The sequence below is a fragment of the Aphidius gifuensis genome, linkage group LG4 (genome assembly GCF_014905175.1).
Source record: "Aphidius gifuensis isolate YNYX2018 linkage group LG4, ASM1490517v1, whole genome shotgun sequence".
NCBI classification, from domain to species: domain Eukaryota; kingdom Metazoa; phylum Arthropoda; class Insecta; order Hymenoptera; family Braconidae; genus Aphidius; species Aphidius gifuensis.
This window is the reverse complement of record NC_057791.1, coordinates 4,905,141-4,914,988: the sequence shown is the minus strand read 5'-3', so window position 1 is coordinate 4,914,988 and position 9,848 is coordinate 4,905,141. Positions and strand designations below refer to the sequence as shown.

Below are 9,848 nucleotides of genomic sequence, written 5' to 3'. Positions count from 1 at the left end.
AATGATTTGGAAAAATGTCTCAGTAAAATTGATGCAAAACAACGTGTAAACCAACAATTCAACATCCACAAGCAATTGATTTAAAAGTAATTATGTCATGCAATAATAAGAATTAAATTGTTAGAGTTGATACAAGAAAAAAAATATGAAAATAATAATCATGATGATAATAATTCACGTATTTTTACTTGGGGTCAGGAAGGATGTACTAAACAAATAAGTATTGATGTGATCAGAATAATCATAAAAATCAAGTAATGTAATTGATAGCATTAGGTATAACAAGATATAATCAATTTCAATAGAGCAAGATTACAAAAATTCTAATCATTATTCAACATCAACAAGCAAGTGATTCAAAAATTATTATATCAAGCAAAAATAATAAAAATTCAATTGTTGAAGTTGAGACAGTTAGAAAAATGTATAAGTAAAATTTCATTTCAATCATTTATCAAATACTCTTGAGGAACGAAATCATTTTAAAATAACTATTATCAATGTCTATATTTAATGACAGTATTTTAGCAACATCATCAAGTTTTAGAAAAAAAAAAAAATAGTGTATCGTCATCATTAAGTAATTAAAAAAAGGCAGTTATTATTCAACATCAACAAGCAATCAATTCGAAAGTTATTATGCCAAGCAATAATAGTAAATATTCAATTTTTCGAGTTGAGACAAGAGAAAAATTAAATTAAAAAAAAATAAATCAAAAATGATTTTTAAAAATTGTGTTGGTAATTATATTAATGCCAGAACTTGAACAGTTTATAAATTAGTATCATCAAAAATTAGTGTTTCAAAGCCTAATATATATCTAAAGCCTAATTTTTTAACGACAATAAAGAAAAGTCATCAGCAATAACATCAAGTAATAAACTTCCAAAAAGATCCAGGACAAATGCTTAAAGAAGGAGAGACAGTAATTATTCAAAGCTATAATAAATATTCAATTGTTGAAGTTGAGAAACGAGAAAAATTACAAAGTAAATCGAAAAATGATTTAGAGAAACGTGTTGGTAATTATATTAAAAATAAACAAGATAAAAAATTATTATCAGAAGAAATTAATGATTTAAAGTCTGATATACCAATTTCAAATTTAAGAATTGATAAATTTTCAATTGGCAGCTATGAAAGATCATCAGCAACATTAAATAATAAACTACTCCGTACAAAAGGTTCAAGAATAAAATTCTCGCAAAATTAGAAACAGTAATTATTTAACATCAACAAGCGATTGTTTTAAAAGTCATTAAGTCAAGCAATAATAATAAAAATTTAATTGTTGGAGTTGAGAAAAAAGAAAAATCACAAAATAGATCAAAAATGATTTCGAAAAATTGTGTTGATAATTATATTAATGCAAGAAGTTCAACAGATAATAAACAAGCAGCAGCATCAAGTTATAATTTCCGTAGTACAAAAGAATCAAGAAAATGCCCAGCTATAGTAATAAAAATTCAATTGTTGGAGCTGAGACAAGAGAAATATCACTAAGTAGATCAGAAAATGATTTTAAAAAACGTGCTGGTAAAATACAGATGCTTCACACATGAAAATGATGATTTAAAAACACGTACACAATCAATTTTTAATTGTCCATTTAAAAATTGTGAAACAGTATATGAATGATAAAGATTTAAAAATTATTCAACTGATGATCTATTAATATCTGGTAATTCATTGAGTGATTCAATATCAGATATTAAAAAAATCTTAATATTATTTATGGAAAAGTGCATTTGATATCAACGAAAAAAAAAACCTTATATACTAACATACATGGCAAATTGAAAAGGGTGATAATTTATTTATTATAAATTGTCACGATAGATAATAATACATCCTAATCACCCCCGTCTACTCTGTTTGAGAAAGACAGGGTTGATCCAGTTTGACTTTCACACTACAACCATTTAAATTGGCATGAAAAATGAATGAATATAATTATTGTAAAAAACAGTCAAAATGAATCTAAGTAACAAATAAAATAATAATAGTTTGGAACGACAAGAAGCTTCAAAAAATACAGCAACAATTTTTTGTATAACTTCAAGGATATTAAAGCACTTTTCCGGGATGGGTTAATAATTACAACTAGTCAGTGGTGATCTAGAGGAACTTACCTTATGGCAGCTAGCAGTTCTCGAGGTATATATGCTCCAATAACCCAATTAAGTCTGGTCAAGTCCTCTCAGCAAAGCCATGTAGATGATTTCCAGCAGAAACAACAGGTACTTTTTACACTCACATACATCCAGAACTTTTATTATAAATTATCATTTTCTTTTTACACTTTGAATACTCATCGCGAAAAAAGTGTAAAAAGAAAATAATAATTTATTATTTCACTATCACTATCACTAATTAACACTTTCACTTTTTTATAAAATATATTTTTCACATTTAAACTCACTTGCGCTTTTTCTATAATAAAACACTGCGAGGCTACACGTTTACTATATACTTTTTAATACTTTAAACCAAACTTGTAAATTATTTTAAAAAACCACGAGGCTGCACGTGCAGCAGCTTTAAATACTTTTAACCAAAAACTTTAAAAATTATTATTTTAACTAATCGAAAAAAAAAAAAAAAATTTCTAATGCACGTGCAATAATTTCGAATATTCTTAACCCCACTTTTAAAATTATTTTAAACAACGGAAAATTCTGAACGTGTTCACTCCGCAAAAACCAACGACTGACTAAATTTTTCTAGGATTGTCTAGTTTATGCGGAGCCCAGAGGTCGCTTTTTTTCTATGACTCACCAGGACTATCTCTGTCTTCAGGTGAGTCATTCGTCGCGAGGCAAGCAAAATTTGTAAAATCGCGCGCAGCATGATAACCGGAATGAAAAAAACGTGCTCGAACAAATTTCAAGAGATATTTTCCCAGACAAATGATTTCAACTAATTGATATTTTTTCTAAATTAATTTGACAAATTACCAATATAAATAGAGTACTTTATTTTATAAAATTTAAAAGCGAAAAAAATTTATTCTTGAACAATTCGAAACAATTTTATATATACTTCTTGGTTAGCCACGATCTAATGATGAAATAAATATGCGTTTAATTTACATTTAAAGACACTTGCGAATTTTTTTTTCAAATAAAAACCACGACGTAATCTCCGCGTAATAATTCTAAATAATTCTAACCCAAACTTTTTGAAATGATTTTACCTTACCGAAAAAATAATTAAACACGTGCAATATACAGTTTTAAATAATTTTAACTAAACTTGAAAATTTTTAACGAAAAACCATGAATCAAGAGAAAGAAATTATGCACATTTCATTTAAAGACTCTAATTAAAAACCTCAAAGTAATTCCCACGCGATAATTTCAATTAATTGTAACCGTAAATGTTTAAAATAATTTTAACTTATTAAATAAATAACTTATTTTAAAATACAATTTTTTTTATAATAAAAACCCTTTAACCAAACTTAAAATTATTTTAAAGAACTTACAAATTTTAGATAAAAAACCACGAGGCTGCACGTGCAAATACTTTAACCACACTTCGATTTTATTGTAGAGTACCAAACCGTGCGTGTTCACACCGCGAGAACTGAACACGAACTGACCGAAAAATTTTCCGGACTGAACTTTCTGAAAATGGAAAAAAAAGGCGTCGCTGTCGTCTATGAGTCATGTGACTACAGATTTCCGGCGCATGTACGGAAATACGTGTACGGGAAAATACGTGTACGGAAATACGTCTACGGAAGAACACGATGACTCATATTTATTAGAGTTGTACGTATATTTAATTTGATTAATTACATCACAATATTATCATCGTAATTTAATTATTCAAAATAATTTCATTCCTTTTAGGATGCTATTCAAGAAATAACTGTTAAATTTAGAATCGAAAAAATTGCTTTGTTCATGTATACACACGAAAAAGCTTGTAGCTAATTTAATATTACATCGCGATTTATTTCAAATTTAAATTTCAGAATCAATTCTACTTATTGATAATTAAAAATTTCACTTATCGACAAATATAGTCAGTAATTTTTAACTAGATGACGCTATGAATTTTTCTTAAATCCAAAATGGCCGCGACTTTGTTAAATTGAAAATAAAGTCGTGATTTTTTACACTTATTTTTGCTATAATAATTGTTAAACAATTATAAATTGTTATTAAATCGATTAATTAAATTATTATGAACACAAAATGATATATAATATATTGCTGACTTTTGTAAATTTTGTCAAAAATTAATGGACATGTCAAAGCTCTTGGAGCTGACAAAGGCAAATATTAAATTGAATAATAGACAAAATAAAACGTAAATATCAGGTTTTTTCATTGTTATAAAATATTTAGTGCATAAACAAACATAACTACGTAATTTTTATTATCAATAGTGACAATAGTGACAAAAAAATATATCAATTCGAGATTAGGTTGTCATTTTTTATAAAGACAGAAATTATCAATTGATCGATAAATATTAATTATTTATAGCATTTTTGTAGCATCCTTGTTGTATAACAATGAGTTTTTTTATTAACAACGATCATAAAAATGTAAAATATGCCAACAATTATTTCCCATTGTTCGAGGGCTTAGTCAGTTATTATTGTCAGTGTTAAGAGTCCATTTATTTACTTTGAAACTCAATTTTTTTACTGTTGTTTTGGTAAATTATTGCTTATTCATTTATTTTTTATACATTTACTATTTATTTATTTGTTAAATCATCATTTATTTATTTATTTACCATTAATTTAATAATGTCACTTTCACTTCCTCTTTTTTTGTTGCTAATAACTACTCCAATTTGACAAATACTTGTAACATAATTTTTCATTAATATTTTTATTGTTTACAGATATATAACGAGAGTGGCTAAAATATCTGATGTACTTATGTAATTAATCCAACAACATTCTTAAAAATGGGACTGAAAAAATGGCTAAAGTGGTTTGTCATTGGTGCCAAGATCATTTTTGAGTACAGTATAAGTTATTATATTTCATTCTTTTACAAATAGAAGTATTTACTCAATAATAATTTAATATTTTATTGTTACAGTTGCATCAAATTTATCCTGGTCAATATACACGTAATACCAGATTAACATAATGAAAGAGAAAGAATATGACAAGAGAATAATTGCTCTATTCACAACACTCAGGACTCCTTGAATGCTTAAATACAACATGAATGATACCAAGCAAATGATTATGGTATTAAAAGTGTCATAAGGTGAACGTCGCTGGTTTTAGTTTGAGTTACCAAGTGCCTAAAATTAATCAAATTGTTTATAAACTACTCAACAATTATCAAAAACTGCTACACTTGGACCAGCGGCGAAATGAGCCATGAGATTATCAACATTTTGCAAGTGCAATTGAATCTAAAACATGTCAAGTTGAAATGAAATTGTGTGATATGATTTATCAATCTTTTACTGAAGCAAGTAATAACATCACATGGTGCTGGTATTATTGGCTCTCATGCTCTCTCTACTGTGTACCATTTATTGTTGTCATTGTTCAACATTTGCCAATCTATAAACATTAAATAAGAATTAATATTCCAACAAAAAAATGACTAAGAATTTAATGTATTTACGAGTGAAAAAAGTCTTGCTTTTTTATTGAACCCGGAGAGGTATTTTAAATCTTTTTTTTATTTTAAATAAATTATTTATTTATTTAAATTGCTGCTAAAATATTTTTGTTATACAAATTCCAGATAGCATTGAATATTTTAAAGTTGAACAAGTCTGGATATATACCAGTACATTTCCAATCACAAATTGTCTCAGGTAAATAAAAAAATCAAATAATAAATTGAAAGCCTAAAAAATAGTAGATTAATAGATAGAAATAATTCTTCGAGATTGCCTTTTTGTTATTATCGTAAATCTATTTTGCAACAAATTTATATTAAAATCATTAACAAAAAAAACATTAAAATATTAATTAATTATTCTTTATTGTTCATAGATACAATCGAAGTATGACTAGGAATTATATGGATAAATGTTGTGACAACTGACAAAGTGCCTGGGTTTTTATTGACACGAGAGCCTTTACAATACAAATAGTCTCAGGTAAATAATAATGATTATTTATTAGTTTGTTTTTGTTAAAAATTAATTACGAAAAAGCATAAAACGACAATACAATACTGAATAAAAAATAATAACAGTCAATAAACAAATTTGAGATCAGCTTTTGTTGTATAAATATAAATATATATATATGAATATTGAAAATAAAAAATTAATTTATCAAAATAATAAACTAAATAATAAATTTGAAAAATTTCGAGTATTTATTATGATTCAATGTTTATAGATACAACAAAACAATGAGCAGGAATTTTCTGGAAGAAAAAATTAGCACTCAGTTATAAAGAAAGGTATTGAATACCTTTATTTATTATAATTAATTTTTTTATTTATTTAAATTGTTGCTAAAATATTTTTGTTGTAAAAATTACAGACACTCTTGGATATTAAAAAGTTGAACAAGTCTCGACAAAAATCTGTTCGTTTACAATCTAAAATTGTCTCAGGTAAGCAATAATAATTATAATTAAATTTATTGTTGTCTTATAACAATAAAAAAACATTTAAACATCAATAAAATAATAAATTTAAAATCATAAATTAAAAAAATTGAAAATTTAGAAATACAGCGCCCCTATACGGTCGGAATATTAACTTGTTTAATAAAATTTACCGACTGGCGATAGTTTATATTCCCGACGTGTGGCGGCGCTGCAATCTTTTTCTAAAAATCTAATGACTTTCTCATAAAAAATATTTTCAGTTGAAAAAAAAAAAATATGACGTGTTGACGTGCTCCTGTTTTACAGTAATTATTTAACAATAAATTGCAACAATTAATTGTTAATTTATAATAAATCAGTTTATTAACTCGCTGGCTACCATTTGAGTGCAAAATTATGGCTAGATGTCACGTATTTTAGCTACAAATTGATATTGTTTAAAGTGCCCGAAAGCGGCCGGGTCATGAGAGGACGCCATAGAATTTTTCATTAACAAAATGACCGTAGGTAAACATGTTTTATTATTATTAGCTTTGTTTTCGTCAGACAACAAATAATTCGTATAAACAATAGCGAAATTATAAATAATTGATTAATTATCATGCAAAACTGAATTTGAGGTTAGGTTCCTTTGTCGTTGCAAGTCGAATGACATTTATTATTATAAAAAATTATTAACAAATATTATTTAAACATATTTGTTAAAAAAAATTACAGAATCGCCTGGATATTTCAAAAGTTGTCAAGCCTGGATAGATGCCATGACATTTACAACAAAACATGACAACAGGTAAATAAATTGTATTATTAACTTTGTTTTTATCAAATAATGAGTAATACGTATAAAGAATACTAAAATTATAAATAATTAATTAATTATCGTGTATCAACAAATTTGAGGTTAGGTTTCTTAGTCATAGCATATTAACTTACAAATTTTACAACCAATAATTATTAAACATGCATTATTGATTAATAAAAATAAAATATAAATTATCCCAACACAAATTGATGTATTTATTAATATTTTATGTTACAGATGTTAAAAAAATCAAAAAATATTTGGAAAGAATGACATGACATGACAAGCGACAAAAGTCTTGACTTTTCATTAAACAAAAAGCGGTATTGAATAACTTTTTATTTATTAATAATAAATTATTATAATTAAATTTTTTTTCTTTGTTTAACTTTCTAGTCAATGATTATTGTTATAAAAATTACAGATGTTCATAAATATTTCAAAGTTGAACAATTCTGAGTATGGTTTGTCATTTGAGCCAAAATCATTTTGGAGCGTAGTAAGTTATTTTATTTTATTCTTCACAAATAAAAGTATTTATCTATTAATAATTTAATAATTTGTCATTACAGTTGCATTAAATTTAGTTGAGGGCAAAAATACCTGTACAATGTTCTAACAGGCCAATATATAATACTTGATGAACAATACCAAGCAAATGATTATAGTGTTGAAAGTGTTATTAGATGCATCATTGTTCATACTTTGTGTTAGCAAGTGTATTTTAAAAATTAATCAAATTGTTTATAAACTAATTGACAATTTAACAATCATCAAAAATCATCCAGTTGAACCAGCAACAAGTATCGATACCATCTACATGATATGCTTATGCTTCAATAATGATGAATCCCTGATTATGAAAAAACATTACTTAATTATTTACATGTTGCACGTACAATTGAATTTTAATAAATGGTAGGTTTCAATGAAATCCACCACCTCATTAATTGTCTAATCAGATTTTATCATAAAACTTAATCTTTCATTTACTTTATCAATCACAGGCTGTTGGTGTCATTTATTATCATGCTGTTAACTCTAATGTATCATTCATGTTGGTGGTATTCATGACTCTTCATGACTTGTCATCTCATATGATTAAATCTATTTGTTACTGGAAGAATAATCAACAACATCACATGGTGCTGGTATTATTGACTCTCTCATGTACCAGTTATTGTTGTTGTTATTGTTCAACATTTGCTAATGTTTATTGAAATTGTCTCTGATAAAGTGTTATAGTGATGCTTATAAATAACAATATGAGACTATGAGAGTTGAGAGCTGCTGTGAGCATCAGAGAGCATAAGAATATACTGCCTCTAGCAAATGGCTTGCCTCTCCTCTATTCAAGAGCTTGTATACATCAAAGAGCTCGCCGCTATAGCAACTACGTGTATATTATCAACTCACCCACCCAACCATCTCGAGACCTTTTTTTTTTTTAAATTGATCAACTACTTTTAAATCATAATAACAGTATAATAATATTTCAATTTATTATAATTTTTGAATAATCAATCAATCAAGTAGTTCGTCATCAAGTGAATAATTATCAGAAGAATGTTATGTTAAAATAACTTTCAATTTTATTCAGTTAATATAAAAACAAAAACTCTATTTACAAGTACTCTACAAACTATACAAATTATTATTATAATTTTTACATAATAAACCAATCAAGTAGTTTATCATCAAGTGAAGTCAATATAAAATCAAAAACTTTATTTACAAGTACTTTATAAACAATATTGTTGGTATGGTGGTGAAAAGTGTATTTGAAAAAGATGTGGTAAAAAGCAGTTAAAAAATTGATGGTGATGATAGTTTTGTTTATGATGATTGAAACTGTTGCTGATCCAATTGATTCATCCCATGAACTACATGGAGTGCAGGCATCCTTTAGCCTTCATGGAGTTTTTCCGCACATAAGCATTGGTGCATTTGAATGCTGCCTCCAAGAACTTCTAAAAAAGGTAAGAGGCCCTCTGGTCACTTTTTTAACCAATCCCTCAGGGTAAAGTGCGTCAACGAGCTTGTAACTCGAAAGAATTCATGTTATAATTCTCTCAAGCTACTTGATATAATTATTCCCAATATTTATATATTTCATATATTTTTGTAACTCGTAGCTCACCTTGATCACCTTTTTTTTTTTTTATAATTATAAAATTGAATAACCAGGATAAATGGTGGTAGTTGATTGATCAAGGTGTGCACATCAACCTGTCTATCTCAAACAGAGTAGACGGGGGTGAATAGGATGTGTTTCAGATATTTGCAGAAATGGATTTCGAATGTGACATTGTTTTATTTTTTCTCGTAAAAATTAGAATGTTTATTTTATTTCTTTTCAGGTTTTTTATCTCTTCTCAGGTTTTTATATATTTATTTTTATAGTATTTAAATTTAAGTATTTTCTTGTTGAACGCACTTTACCACAATAATTCACAAAATTGTAAATTAATTTTTGAAACTATTT

The 9,848-nt window shown here is 26.5% G+C and overlaps 2 long non-coding RNA genes across 2 annotated transcripts; both read left to right on the top strand.

Moving 5' to 3' along the window:
- Positions 1–1,449: 1,449 nt before the first annotated feature.
- LOC122854749 lies at positions 1,450–5,675 on the top strand. The gene is made up of 3 exons (XR_006373997.1): positions 1,450–2,241; positions 4,868–4,989; positions 5,071–5,675. It is a non-coding gene; the product is annotated as an uncharacterized LOC122854749 (long non-coding RNA).
- Positions 5,676–6,845: 1,170 nt separating this feature from the next.
- LOC122854748 lies at positions 6,846–8,764 on the top strand. Its single transcript, XR_006373996.1, has 6 exons — positions 6,846–7,068; positions 7,279–7,351; positions 7,601–7,686; positions 7,788–7,862; positions 7,936–8,281; positions 8,371–8,764. It is a non-coding gene; the product is annotated as an uncharacterized LOC122854748 (long non-coding RNA).
- Positions 8,765–9,848: the final 1,084 nt, after the last annotated feature.